This window comes from Scaptodrosophila lebanonensis, unplaced genomic scaffold (genome assembly GCF_003285725.1).
Source record: "Scaptodrosophila lebanonensis strain 11010-0011.00,11010-0021.00 unplaced genomic scaffold, SlebRS2 tig00000061-arrow-pilon, whole genome shotgun sequence".
Classification (NCBI taxonomy): domain Eukaryota; kingdom Metazoa; phylum Arthropoda; class Insecta; order Diptera; family Drosophilidae; genus Scaptodrosophila; species Scaptodrosophila lebanonensis.
This window is the reverse complement of record NW_022060554.1, coordinates 910461-926700: the sequence shown is the minus strand read 5'-3', so window position 1 is coordinate 926700 and position 16240 is coordinate 910461.

The window sequence follows — 16240 nt, the reverse complement described above, 5'->3', positions numbered from 1 at the left end:
CCGGAAGCGAAGAAATTCTTAGATGGAAAGTTTGAGGAAATAAAGGAGAGTATAAAAACCTTGGAAAAAGACCCCTTTAGCACTGAAAACGAAATAGGGCAAATGTTGGAGGAGGTAGAAGGACTGTTTTTGCGTAAAATGAAAGAAATTAATGAAGACAAAAGCACGAATAGCACATTAAAATTAAAAGAAATTTAAATTCATCCCTTTTTTGGAAATATAGCACAGTGGACAGCCTTTTCAGATATGTTTGGAAACTTGGTGCACAAGAACAAAAACTTGCACGAAGTTGAGAAATTTATAAGGTTGAAAGAGCTAGTTAGGGGGGAGGCGAGTTCCAGCATTTGCCAATCTCAAGAGAAAATTATAAAACGGCATTACATATTTTGAAAGATAGATACGAAAATAGGCGACAAATATTCTCCTACCACATGGACAAATTATTAGATCAGCCCACAATGAATAGTGAGTCGGAAAAAAGTGTCCAGGGCCTGCTAGATACTACTAGGCAATGTATTCATGCCATAAACGGCATGAATACAGGAATAAAAGAAGCAGATATAGTATGGGCTAGGATAGTTTTAAGAAAATTCGATAGGGCCGGACTACAACAATATGAACAGTACACTAGGAGAACAAAAGAAATCCAAACCTTAGAAGAGGTTTTGGAGTTTCTCGAACAACACCTCCAGGCAATACAAACAATGCAAACAAAAACATTTAAACAAAAGGTTTTTAAAGAACCGTTCAGGAGTTATCCAAGAGAAACGAGTAGGAGCTACCCACAAACAACATGCCCATATTGCAAACTGATGGGACATCCATTAGAGAATTGTAGGAAATTCATCAATCTTTCAGTAGAAGAGAGATGGACCGCAGCAAGGGAAATCGGACGATGCTTCTCTTGCTTAAAGCATGATTTTAGATCCGAATGTCAGGATCACCAGAAAAAGTGTGAGAAATGTCATGGTAGACATCATGTACTATTACACAAAGAAGAGGGTAGAGCAGGAACGCTGATTGCAAAGGCTTCAACAACAACGATCCTTGCAACAGCGCAGATAGAAGTCCAATCGTATACAGGAGAATGGAAAATTTTAAGGGCTGTAGTAGACCAAGGATCTCAAACGACCTTTATTACAGAGGAAGCTGCACAAATACTGCAGCTTCCGAAAATAAAGAAAAAAACCCAGATCTTTGGTATAGGCGATAGTTTGGCTGGAGTCTCAAACTCATTGATAAATATAAAAATTAGGCCAAGATTTCCTAGCCCAGTGGTGATTGAGTCGGAAGCATTGGTAATGCCTCGGATATTAAATCCACAACCACAATTTAGCTTTGAATACAGCAAAAGCCAATGGCAGAATGAAATGCTAGCAGATCCACTATTTAATAAGAAAAGTAGGATCGACATTTTGATAGGCAGCAATATGTTGCCAGAAATAATAATGCAAGGAGTAAGACAAGATGGGTCTATCCTAGGACAAAAAACGAAGCTAGGCTGGATTTTATCAGGACCAATTAAGACCCCACAGGCAGATAGAGTAGATGCACTTACCGTTAACCTGGAAAAGTTTTGGGAGCTAGAAGAAGTTTCAGAGAAAGCTACCGAAAAGAACGAAGAATGCATGAAGCTGTTTGAGGATACTACAATTAGAGATAGTGATGGGAAATTTGTGGTCAGAGTACCCTTTGAAGAAGAAAAAGAGCTAGGTGAATCGCGGAAGAAAGCCTTAGCCCGTTTAATGAACTTGGAAAAGCGATTTGCAAACGACTACGGATTAAAAGAACAGTATTGCGCGTTCATGGATGAATATTTAGAAAAACAACACATGGAAGAAGCAAAGGACACTGGCAAAGGGAAATATTATATGCCCCATCAGCCAGTAATTAGGGAAGAAAGCATAACCACCAAGTTGCGAGTAGTCTTCGATGCTTCTGCGAAAACCACCAATGGGAAAAGTCTAAATGACATCCAGCATGTAGGGCCTCACTTACAAAAAACTATAATGGAAATAATAATGAAATGGCGAAGCAATAGATACGTGCTAACAGCTGACATAGAAAAAATGTATCGGCAAATCAAAATAGCTCCAGCTGACCAAGATTATTTACGCATTTTATGGAGGGACGATAGAAATAAGCCAATAAAGGAGTATAAAATGACGACAGTCACATATGGCACAGCATCGGCCCCATTTTTAGCAACACGAGCATTGTTAGAAGTTTCAAAAAGATGTCAGGATAAAGAAATTGCTGAAATAATAAAGCAAGATTTTTATATGGACGACTTAATGACTGGGGCAGGAACTATAGAACAATGCATACACATTCAGCAAGAAATTACGAAAGAACTAAATAAATACGGGTTTCATTTGCGGAAATGGGCAACGAACAACGACAAAATTAAGAAAGCACTCCCGTGTGTGGAAGAAGACAAAATGTTTGAAATAAAAGACGAAGAAACTATAAAAACATTAGGCTTGAAATGGAATCCGAAAAAAGACGAATTTTCATTTAATATTAATATAAATCTATCACAAACGGTCACGAAAAGAAAAGCGCTATCAACATTAGCCAGAATTTTTGATCCATTAGGATGGCTAGCACCAGTGACAGTGGTGGCCAAACTATTCATACAAAAGTTATGGCTGTCACAGTATAAATGGGACAGCAAGCTTGATGAAAAAGTAGCAGATGAGTGGAATAGTTTCCTACAAGATCTACCGCATGTGAAGGAGATTACAATACCAAGATGGTCAAATGCAACAGAAGAAGAACCCATGGAGATTCATGGATTTGCAGACGCCTCCGAATCAGCATATGCCTCAGTAATATATGGGAAAACGACCAAAGGCGTAACGATTCTAGTAAGCAAGACAAAGGTAAACCCAATAAAGAACAGGAAAACCTTACCAAAGCTAGAACTTTGTGCCGCACATCTGCTAGCAAACCTTCTACAAAAAACAATAGAAACTATAAAAGTGGCAGAAAGGGTTTATGCGTGGAGTGATTCAACAATAACGCTGTGTTGGATAAAAAATTTGAAAAACAAAGATAAATTTGTGCGAACGAGAGTCGAGGAAATCCACAAGTGGTTGCCAGATGTTACCTGGAGACATGTAGGATCAAAGGATAATCCAGCGGACATAGCATCAAGAGGAATTCAACCTTCGAAATTAAAGCATAAAGAACTATGGTGGGAGGGCCCGAGTTGGCTAAAAAATGATGAGGAATCATGGCCCAACATAGAACAAGAGAAGGATATAACCACGCTAAACATCTCGATTAAAGAACACTGGTTAGATGAATTGATAAACAAGTACAGCAGGTACCAGAAATTGGTACGAGTAGTAGCGTACGTGATGAAATTTGCAGATTTGTGCAGGAAAAGAGCACAGGCAGGGAAACTCGGAATATCGGAAATTAAAGCAGCAGAAACGATAATATATAGATGTCAGCAGCAAGTAGAATTCCCAGAGGAAATAGCGGCATTAACAAATGGCCAATATATAAAAACAAATAGTAAAATAGTATCACTATGTCCATTCATAGACAAGGAAGGTTTAATGAGAGTAGGAGGAAGGTTAAAGTTTGCGGAAATAAATTACGACCAGAAACACCCAATTATTTTAAACAAATCCCATCTCTCAAAAATGTTAATTGAAAAGATACATAATGAGACAATGCATGGAGGTAATCGTCTAGTAGAAGCAAGAATTCGAAGGAAATTGTGGATAGTACAACTTAAAAATCAAATAAAGAAAAGCATTAGGCAATGTGTAAAATGCATAAGGTACCGCCAGCAAAACATGCAACAAATAATGGGGCAAATGCCAAAGTATAGGGTTAGAATGTCACATCCCTTTACACATACAGGAGTAGACTATGCCGGGCCAGTTCAAATGAGAGTCTCAAAAGGCAGAGGAAACAAGTCATACAAAGGTTACATTGCGGTTTTTGTTTGCATGAGCACAAAAGCGATACATCTTGAGGCAGTTAGTGATTTAACATCAGAAGCATTTTTAGCAGCATTCAGGAGGTTCATATCACGAAGAGGAAAATGTTCTCACATTTATTCCGACAATGGAACAAACTTCATCGGAGCTGAACGAAGGTTGCATATAGACTTCGCACAAGCCATTAAGCAAAACAGCATAACACCGATATGGGAGTCAGAACAGATAGAATGGCACTTTATTCCCCCGGGAAGTCCTCACTTCGGAGGAATCTGGGAGGCCGGGGTCAAATCTGTAAAGTATCATATGAAGAGAGTGATAGGAGACAGCACGCTAACGTACGAGGAAATGAGTACGTTACTAGTGCAAATAGAAGCAATATTGAACTCCAGGCCGCTGTACAGGATAGACAGCAGCAATGAATTGGAGGACATATTAACACCAGGACATTTTCTAATCGGGAAACCCATATTGGATGTGCCAGATCCAATTGATGACAGAACAATATCATCATTGGACCGATGGAAATTGCTAACAAGCATGAAAGATCGATTTTGGAAAAAATGGAAAGAAGAGTACTTGACCACACTCCAGCAACGTTTTAAATGGAACAGAAACATCACAAATATAAAAACAGGGCAAGTAGTGCTTATAAAAAATGAGAACACTAGCCCCGCAAGATGGCCAATGGGACGAATAGAGGAAATCCACCCAGGAAACGATGGAAAGGTGAGAGTAGTTTCCATAAAGACTCAAAATGGAACTATAAAAAGGCCTATACAAAAATTGTGCCCATTAGAAACAGAGAGTGAGGAAAAGAAAATAGACAAACCTCAGAAAAAGCAGACAACAATGCTAGTAAATTGCTTGTTGTTGCTAATGGCGGCAAGCATGATACAGCCGGAAAAGATAAATGCAACTCCACTGCCCAGTAAAGAGAGGATAACAAAATTGGAAGATAATACCATGATTTATATGGATAGAGTAGGCGAAATGGACATCGTATCATCAAAATGGACTTTAGTTATTTTCTTCGATTTGAAAACGTTTTTTGATGATATGCAGGATATAGGAAAGAACATAAAACAGTTATACGAGATGTGCAAAGAAACAGGACCCCAGATGGAAGGTTGCTCGGCATTAATAAACACGGCAAATCGGCGTTTCCAACGCTTGAACGAGACAAGTGGAATATTGATAGATTCCCCAAGCAAAGAAAGCAGCCGAACTAAAAGAGCCCCACTAGAAATATTTGGGTACCTTCATCGGTGGTTATATGGATTGATGAATGCAGAAGACCGAAAAGAAATTGAGGCAAACATGAAAAACCTTCTTCAAAACCAAGAAGACATAGTCGCATTGCACAAAAAGCAAACATCAATAATAGACGCAACCGTCAACCTACTCCAGAAAACAACGATCGGAGTCAACGAAGAGTTGAAGAGGCTGGAAACGCAGCTGAACGCAATAGGGAAAGGGATAGTGAAAGGCAGAAATGAGGACAGAATGTTGTCAGCAGTACAAATAGGTGTAGCACAGGTTAATCTGATGATAGACTATTGTGAAGAAACCCTGAACGCAATAATTGACTTATTGATAGATTTAAATCACGGTCATATAAACCCGAGGCTATTAACTTTCCAACAATTAGGTAAAGAAATAAATATAATCAGGGGAAAGTTGCCTCCAAAAATGAAACTACCGGGAATCAATAACTGAAATAAGAGAGGTCTACAATTTATTAGAAGCACATGCCATAATAGTGGACTCGAAACTAGTCATCAATGCAGAGATTCCCCTATTTAAGCACAGCCCAATTGAATAGATGCTCCCATCAAATCAGCAGTCGACTATTATGTAAGGAAAACTGGGCTTGGAAATCTGCCAATGATAATTCATGCGAAATATCTGCCTTTAAGCAAACGGCGAAACCAAAATGTGAGTTCTCACAAATAAAGCAGGAAAACATTTGGATTGAACTATCAGCTCCAAGTACATGGCTTTTCAAGTCATTTGATAATATAGCTTTAGAATGGAATTGTGGATCCCAGCAAAGCTTGCCATTAGGACTACCATCACAGGGTATTTTACACCTCCAACAAGGTTGTACAGCACGACATGGAACGCATTTGCTAATAGCAGGGCATGAGATTACCACTCAAGACAAATTAGAGATAGCATTCCCAATAACAAAAACTATTGATTGGGTTAAATTAGAGGAAATTAAACCTTTAGCGACCGTTACGATTAATAACACTAAGGACATAGCATTACTGAAGCAATTATTAGATAACCAAAAAAAGGAGAACATAAGTCTAAGAAAACTTAACTTCCATCATGTTACCGGTCACAGTTCATTAACATTAATAGGGATTGGTATAATAATAGTAGTCATACTATACATAAAAAAGAAATGTAACTCAGAACCAGCAATTAGGGTCGAGTTTGGAACACCCTCCTTTAAACCATCCGAACAAATTGAGCTAGATTCATTAGAAGCATAAGTCAATAAGCATTATGGCCCGTCGCAAGATGTTCACAAAAGTGAACATAGTTTTAGTCGCCAGCGATAGTTAGGTTTGCCCTGCGCAAGATGTTCACAAAAGTGAACAAGAGCTCAGAAGTTAGCATAGGGAGCACAAGCAGTAGATAGGCTAAACAACAAATCTCGGTCTAAAAATAGCCGCATGCAGCAGTGGTACAGACCAACGCATAGTAGATAACAGAAAATGCATAGGCAAATAGGACCGCGACAGCGTTTAAGGGTGGGTGCACACTGCGTTTAAGAAAGGATTGAAATATACATATGGAGGGGAAATCCACTTGACACCGTTAGGATAGAGTAAGACAAAAAATGTAAAATTAGAGTAAGTACAATGTTTAGAAAATAAGAAAGAGTAAAATATTGAATTATTAGTACATAAGGAAAAACCTAGTAAATAAGACAAAAACTGTATAAATACTGAAGGAATTTCAGAAATAAAATCAGAATGAAATTGGAAATTTAAGCATTGGTTTGTTTCCTTTTTTGTTCTCTCAGAGACGCTCTACACGGGATAAAGTGTAGCCTCTGATAGTGAATAGTTCCTAGCTGTATAGCAAGGAACTATTTACATCTACAATTCAATAATAATTCAAACAACTTATATCTAGAATTCAGATTATTTCAACAAACTTAAATCTATACTTAAGTATAAAGGCATGAAATGCCCATACATCGGCCGCGTTGAAGCGATTCGCTTCAAATCAGCTCGACTGATAGAGGCGCCAAGCAATGAATTGCCCTCTTAAATTCTCCTGCCTTCGTCCGTACTATCGCCACGCGCACTTTTCCATCTGCGCCTTTTATCGCCTCTTGGACGACTCCCAGCATCCACTGCTGAGGCGGCGCGTTGTCCTCGTGGACGAGTACGATCATTCCGTTCTCCAGATCTGGCCGACCGACTGCCCACTTTTGGCGCTGCTGCAGGCTCAGCAGGTAGTCTTTTGACCAGTCTGCCCAAAACCGCTGCTTGATGCCTGAGATCAGCTGCCAGCGTTGCAAGTAGGTCAGCCTGTCGTCTCTCACGGGCTGCCCTGACCCGGTTGGCAGCGGTACGAGCGTTCCGCCTACGAGTAGGTGAGCTGGAGTTATCGCCTCGCCGTCGTTGGGATTCGCTCCGTCCACCACGATTGGCCGCGAATTGGGGATGGCCTCCACCTCTACCAGTATGGTTGCTAGCTCGTCCTGCCGCAGCTTGGCGCTTCCTATTGCCTTAAGGAGGAGCCCCTTTGCCGACTTTACCGCCGCTTCCCATAGGCCGCCGAAATGCGGCGCTCGAGGGGGAATAAACTGGAACGTTATTCCCTTGGTGGCAGCATACGACCTGATGGCATCCTGGTTGCTGATGAAAGTGGCCCGGAACTCCTCCAGCAAGCGCGCTGCACCCACAAAATTGGTGGCATTGTCGCAATATAGCCGCTTTACTGCTCCACGGCGACCCACAAACCTGGATAAACACATTATAAAAGAATTAGCAGTCATGTCAGAAACGATATCAATGTGCACAGCTTTGGACGTAAAACAAACAAAGACGGCAACGTACATCTTAACTGGCGCTCTGCCACGTATTCCCAGCGTGACAGGAATTGGACCACAAAAGTCCACTCCGCTGACTTCAAACGGCCTACATCCATGTAGCCGATCAGCAGGTAAATTTCCCATTATTTGGTTGGCTAGTATTGGTTTGTATCGAAAACAATGCACACACTGCCGAACCACTGCGTTGCACGCTCGCTTAGCGTTTACCAGCCAAGTATTCTGACGAAGAATAGCCAAGAGCGCACGAGGGCCTGCATGGCAATTGGTAAGGTGCCAGTATCGCAGATATAAATTAACAAATCGCCATCCTTTTGGCATGAGTAATGGGAGTAAACGGCCGCCAACTCGTACCAACATCAATGTTCGCTTTCCATACTGATACGGACTCAGAAATGGATTAAGCTTTTGGTACGACAGTTGCAGGATCACCGACTTGTCTAATTTGACTATTTCGGCTGCGAGAGCAGTATGCTGGATCACGTGCACAATAGCCAAAAAGGCGAAGTGCAATTCAGCCGAAGTTGGCACAAGCGATATGTGTCCTGACCCCTTTCCGTTTATAAATCGAAACATGTACGACACTATGCGGAGAATTTTTAAGTACGACGACGACCTTTCAATTAAATCCAAAATTGGATTTGAAGCATTATCGGCCGCGATGAGAACCGTCGCATTCTTCCGCTTCGCCAGCACTGATTGCTCTTTGGTCAACTTAATGTGAGAATTAGTTGGCCAAAGGTTCTGGTCATTCTGTAAAAACTTTGGACCACCAAACCAATGTGAATCAATCAATTCTGCAGTGGTACAACCACGCGAAGTTAAGTCAGCTGGATTTTCTGCAGTAGGTACATGGCGTCGGTAGTGGCGTCTGATGTCAATTCCTGTATGGTAGCAACTCTATTGGCGACAAATGTAAATGTGAAGGATGAGTTTGCAACCAATGCAGGACTACCTCTGAATCAGACCAAAATACGATTTGGTCAACAGGCACATGGAGAAGATGCCGAGCTTTCTCCCACAAATTTGCTAGCAACTGTGCTGCGCACAATTCTAAGCGTGGCACCGACTTTGTCTTCAGAGGCGCTACCTCCGACTTTGCAGTCAGCAAATTCACAGTTAATGTGTGCTCTCGCTCAATTCGTCGGCAAAGCCATGAACCTGACATATCGGGGAATGCGTATAGCTTCAATCTCACAGACTGCGCAATTGACTGCAAGTCGGACAGTAAGTGGTCTGGAATTTGCTCATCCCAAGCGGATTTTTGAAGCCAAATTTCTTGCATCAGAATTTTTGGTCGAGTGATAATCGGACAAAGTAAACCAAGCGGGTCGTACAATCTGGATATAAACGATAAAATCGAGCGCTTGGTGGGGGCAATGTCTATCGACATGTTCGACATCGTAAAGAAATATTAAGCAGTTTTTCTTGTGCAGTTTTCTCGGTGAAAAAATGAAAATTTTTCAAACAAGCTTTGGAGCCCGTTGTCCCCCCTTTGACGTTAGAATTTTCCAAAACCGCTTCTTAGTGCTCACTTACACCATAAAAGACAACTTGAGTCCAAAATTCAGCTTCCTAACTGTTACCGTTTGGTCTGTACGTTGATTGCACATGATTTTTCCATGGAAATATCTATAATTTAGGCCCCAGGAAAAAAAAACCAAGTATATTATTATTTGTATACCCTGTACCCAAAGGGTAAAAGGCTGTACTAGTTTAGTACGAATGTATGTAACACCCAGAAGGAGGCGTGGCAGACCCCTAAAAGTATATATATTCTTGATCAGGGTGACAAGCCGAGTCGATATAGCCATGTCCGTCTGTCCGTCCGTATGAACGCAAAGATCTCAGGAAGTACAAGAGCAAGAATAACCAAACTCGGTATCCAGATTCTCCTAAGTCCGAGAAAGGACGAGTTTGTGTTTTTTTTCGATGCACCCCCCACTCTCCCGCAATTCGTGTTTTTCCCATCCCGTAACTCCCGTATTTCTATTGTATTACTCAACTTTGGCAAATACATTCATATAGTGATTATGTGTCTGTGTCAAGTTTCATCCTGATAGGTTAATTATGAAGAAACTTATAGCCATAAACATAATCTCTGTCCAAGCACTGCCGGCAGGGGTTGCTGCTTTGACTTATTTTTTTTACTGCATACAAGCACGCATAGACGCGATTCTGATGTAAATCTATGCTGTTGAAATTGTACATAAAAACTTATGTCTGTATGCATGTGTTAAATATTTTATATTTAATTTAATTAATTAAATTTTTTTTGTGGGGTGGTACATGGTATTTAAGAGTTGAGCCCGCTCGACTTGTTTTCTTTTGCATTTGGGCACGGATTTTCCTTATGTTTAATTCGTGTGGCATTTATTTATTTATTCTACTTATCCCTATATTTTGCGTGTGGCACTTATATATTTATTTTTTTGGGTCTAAGTTTTTTGGTTTTGCCGGTGGCATATACTATATTCACGGTTTATTTATTTTTTTATTGAGTAGTTTAAGCATAAAGCCTTACAATATTGATATTCATATATATTTAAATATAATCGGCTTGTACGGCTGCTATAATTAGTTTTAGGAATCCGGTTCGCGGATTAGAGGTACCGCCTTAAGATGAATTTAGATCCGAATGTTACCAGGAAAGTAAGGCGTAGCCAGGAATTCAGCAGGCATAGGCAATGGGTGTACTTGGACTCTCCTCCTTACGCAGGATTGAGTGAGGCGGATAAACCAGCAGATGCGCTCATCGATGACGCATTGCCGCCAAGCGTAGGTGGGGCGTCATTCCGGGGTTTTGCGGATGAATTGCCGAACAGTTCCGGGGCAGCAGCCGGCGCGCGCACACATGAACAATGCAGTGGTGAACAGGGTGGCAGATCCGAGTTGACTATGACTACGAGGCGCCAGGACACGTGCGCTTATGATCCTGTGGAAGAGGAGAAAGGTTTTGGCGACAGTAGACGGCGGCACCAATTCACCTGTTTGTGGATAACCGCATATTAGAGGCGGAGCAGCGAGCACACGTGGAGCGACGGCAGATTCCGGCGGATCCATGGGTGCATGATCTGGGTTCAGAAGTGCACAAGCCGCGTAGGCGAACCACGGTGGGCGATCCCAGACCGGATATTGTGCACATTAGGAAGTGGGGCCTAGTCTTTGAGGGCGAGTCCAAAAGCATGCCAGTGGCTGAGTTTATTTTCCGCCTGGAGCACTTGCAGTCACTGTACCAAGTGCCATGGTCTGACGTGCTGCGTGACTTCCATTGTCTGGTGAGTGGAAGGGAAAAGGATTGGTATTAGATGTACATTGGCCGAATCTCCGGTATGAGCTGCAGCAGCAGTTCCAGGCCCGAAGGTCCGAGTTTGAAAGAGAGCAGCATCTGAAGGAGCGGAAGCAGCGACATGGCGAAAGCACAGAGGAGTACATCCAGGCGATGCTGGTGCTGCGGTCCCGGTTGGTGTGTCCGGTATACTAGTTTAGTGCGAATGTATGTAACACCCAGAAGGAGGCGTGGCAGACCCCTAAAAGTATATATATTCTTGATCATGGTGACAAGACGAGTCGATATAGCCATGTCCGCCTGTCCGTCCGTCCGTCTGTATAAACGGAAGGATCTCAAGTGCTAGAATTACCAAACTTGGTATCCAGGTGCCCATAAGCCCTAGGCAGGTCAAGTTTGTTTTTCTATTCTGATACACACACATAGCAATTCGGTTTTTTTTTCATAACCCCCGTAATTCTTGGAATTTTGAAATCAGTTTTAGTAGTTACATCCAGTTAGTGCTTATGTGTCCGTATGCCAAGTTTAATCAAGATAGGTCAATTCTGAAGAAAGTTATAGCCACACATAAAATCGCTGCCCATGCTCTGTTTGCATCTCTGCCCGCAGCTGTTGTTGTTGTTGCTGCTTTGGTTCAACTTTGTGATGCATACATACTCGCAGAGGGACGATTCTGAAACTGTACATGAACATGTCTTTACTTTTGTATCTATGTATTGAATAATTTTTATTTAATTTAATTAATAACATTTTTTGAAATTAATTATAAAAATTTTTTTTTTCATTTGTTCTTTTTTGATGGGCGGTACAGGGTATTTAAGAGTTGTGCTCGCTCGACTTTAGCATTGCTTTCTTGTTATTATTATTAGTAATGTGCACGACACATTATTTTTATGCACATATTTATATCGCTCCGACATGTTTTAAAAATATAGTGCAATTAACGCCAAATTAAACAGATTAATTCGGTAGTGCGAATCGGCAGGATGATTGTGGTCCTGACGAGTTAAGCTAAAGGACGCTGGTTATCCTTCTGTTGATCAAGGCTTGATGTTTGGGTGAAAACTCGTGGTCCGTTTAATTAAAGGCATTTGTGGCTCCACTGCTTCAAGGGACCCTCGTGGTCCAGTAGGTGCGAGTAATACCGGCTGTCTAGGTTGCGCTTGAGTGAAACGACGCAGGACGTTTGTAGTGACCAATACTTGGGGGCATGTAGTCAACGTGGTAGTCGGCGTGATGAAGATCAGCGATTCCTGACCCAAAGTAAAAAGCCGTTCGTTGATAATTTGCATACTGATTTTATTCTTACAAATCATGGCTTATATAGCCATGCTTAAAACTAGCTTATGACTATTTACATTTACTATTTCTATGTGTTGGCGGTTTCGCAATAATGATGCCCAATCATATATTATGAGGTTAAGTATGCTGGTGTCAGCCCAATTTGGTTCATAAACTATGACCCAAAGCATCAAGCCGGACCACTAGGATCCCGCCTTGATCAACAGAAGGATAACCAGCGTCCTTTAGCTTAACTCGTCAGGACCACAATCATCCTGCCGATTCGCACTACCGCACGTGTGCGAAAAAACAATTAAGAAAAACGAATTAAATCTTGTGGTAAAATAAAGTATTGTCAACTAGTACGAGCAAAAGCTCTGTAAACAGCAAAGAAAAAGTGAGCCAAACTCGTGCTTGGCAGCAACAACTGCAAGCTAATGCGGAAAGAGAACGCTCTCTCTCCCACAACGATCAGTACAATGTCCTCGCTTACAACTGTGTCTTCGACAACTACAACAACAACAACAGCAGTCTCTCAGCGCCTGGTATTGTCAACTCACTGCGACCTCCCCCTCTCCCAGCCGAAAAGTACGCAAAGCGCTAACGGAGTGTTAATACAGACTGGGCTCGATCGTGCAAATGAAATGAAAACTCAGCCCACACGCGACTAAGAAAAACAACGCATCTAAAATAACAAAAAGAGAAAAAAGCACTGTGCCAACTGAGGCGCTGAAAAACAATAGATTCGCGATTCTCAGTTTACCTGAAGAAGATAACGCTGAAACAGCTAAGGCCAAGCAACTAAAGCCGCCACCTATTTAGGTGCGTCAGGCAAATTGAACAGAATTAGTTAAAAACTCACTACCAAAAATGGCGAAAATAAATGTTATGCTACGTCTATAAAAAGGGGTAGCATAAATGAAACTAAAATACATGTCAATGATGAAAATACCTCTCGATCACTGGTCAAATACCTCAACGATGAAAAGATGAACTCTACACCTACCAACTTAAAAGCAGCAAGGGATTACAAGTGGTTATCAAAGGAATCGAGCCAACAGTTCCAGTCAGCGAGATAAAAGATGGACTTAAAGATAAGGGCTTTGCAGTCAAAATGGCAATGGACGTAATAAATAGAAATAAAATTTCCCAACCAATGTTCAAGGTAGAACTGACACCTGACTATATGCATATAAATAGAAACGAAGTTCACCAAATTTACAAGCTGCAATATCTACTGCACCGTAAAATCACCGTTGAGGACCTTTTGAATGCAAAAACTGCCAGAAATATGGGCACACAAAAACCTATTGCACCCTACGCGCAGTCTGTGTTGCCTGCGGGGATGTACATCTCAATAAGCCCTGCCCTGTAAATAAGGAGGACCCATCTGATAAAAAAGCAACTGTGGGGGAAACCACACTGCCAACTATAGAGGTTGCCCTGTATACAAAGAGTTAAAAAGTCGCATAAGTCAACAAAAATCCGCAGCTCAAAATCCAGTCATCCGACAAAAGTTGCCATAGATACCATCAACTACGATTCTAGGAGTATCTTTTGCTAAGACGTTAAGTTACACGAGTCGTGCGCCTCAGTCTCTAAACAAACCACTTCTTCACCTTTATGACCACCCACTGTATTCGGAGCGCCCACACTTTTTAACTTCTAGAAAAACTGACTTGCTTAAATACAGGAAATACGTAAGTTCCCATAATGATGGCTGCCCAAACATTAACTGCAAAGATGACATAGATACCTCAGCTGAAGCATTAGTGTCTGTAATGTCACTGGCGGCAAAACATTCCACTCCAGAAATCACAGCTTATAAACTTTACAAAAGCAGTCGTGTTCCCAGGCATATTGAAGAGCTGCTACGAAATAAGAGAAGGCTTCGGCGGGAGTGGCAAGAGCATCACCTGACTCAAAGGAGGTTAAAATAGCCAACCATCTACTACGCAAAGCCCTAGAGGATGAGAAACACCGAGCTCAAATGGACTATATGGAGAAACTCTCCCTTAACAGCAAACGATTCCCATTGTGGAAAGCTAAATCAGGCGTATGTCCACCAATCGAGAGTGAATCACCATTACGTACACAAAGAGGAAAGTGGGCGTTGCTGCGAACGCAGAGAAGGCAAATCTATTTGCCGCCCATTTAGAAAAAGTGTTCAAACCACATCCAGCAACAAATAGCTTTGTGCTCCCACTAACCAATCAACTTGAAGCTACCACGCCTATCGTATTCCAAGCAGGAGAAGTTACAAGTGTCATTAAGGGCCAACTTTCAAAGCAAAAAAAGCGCCGGGCCATGATTTAATTTCCCGCAAAATGATCACTGAACTACCGAGCTATGCCATTTTCAACAGCATGATGAAATGGGGCTATTATCCTCAACAATGGAGTAAGGACAAGTCTCAGGCATCATCATATAGACCTATCAGTCTCTTGCCGTGCCTATCGAAGATATTCGAAAAACTACTCCTGAATCGCATCAACCAGCACCTACATACTAACAGTGCAATCCCAAATCACCAATTTGGTTTTCGCGAAAAACATGGAACCATTGAACAAGTCAACCGAATAACCTCTGAGATACGAAATGCATTTGAAAAACGAGAGTATTGCTCCGCTGTTTTTCTGGATGTCGCCCAAGCCTTTGACCGCGTTTGGCTGGATGGCTTAGTTCACAAAATCAAAATATTACCTCCACAGAACATCCATAAAATACTGGAGTCATACCTACAGCAAAGAAGTTTCGCAGTTAGATGCAAAGATTTCCTCTCCGAATACCATCCAATTGAAGCTGGTGTACCCCCAGGAAGCGTGCTTGGACCGATACTGTACATCATATACACAGCAGATATACCGACAAACAGTCATACAACAACTTCGACATTTGCTGATGATACTGCCAGAACTGACAGAACTCTTATCATCTCACCTTGTGGCCATAGAAGAATGGCTAGCAGAGTTCGAAATTCTACAAATTACGGGAGTTAGAGAAAATCGCGATTTGCATGGGAGAGGAGGGAGGGAGGGAAATTCCAAAATATACATTTTCTGCGTATTCATATAAGGCATCTTGGACTAAAATTTGGTGTTCCTAGGTCTTATAGTCTCCGAGATATAGGCTATTATACGAATGGAAAATCGGGAAAACCCCCATAGGGGGAAGTGGGGGGGAAAATCAAAAAAATAAAACAAACTCGTATAGAATACACACATAAGGCATCTTTGTGCAAAATTTGGTGTCTCTATCTCTTATAGTCTCTGAGATCCAGGTGTTCATACGGACGGACAGGCGGACGGACAGACAGACAGACAGGGCTAGATCGACTCGTCTCGTCATGCTCAAGAATATATACTTTTATACACTTTACATTTTTCAGCTCCCGCAAACCTAATATACTTCTGTACATTTCATGTACAGGGTATAATAAGCAACGAAAGCACCCAAAAAACTGACATCAAAGAGCCCAATATATATGAAGTCCTAACAGTTGAAGAAACTGTAAAATATGCAACACTCAGGTGCGAGCAACTATAAAAGGGAAAAATGTAATTGTCAACATCCCATTAAAGGACTTAATCACTAAAGGAAAAATTGACTTAGAACAGTTCTTTCCTAGGCTTG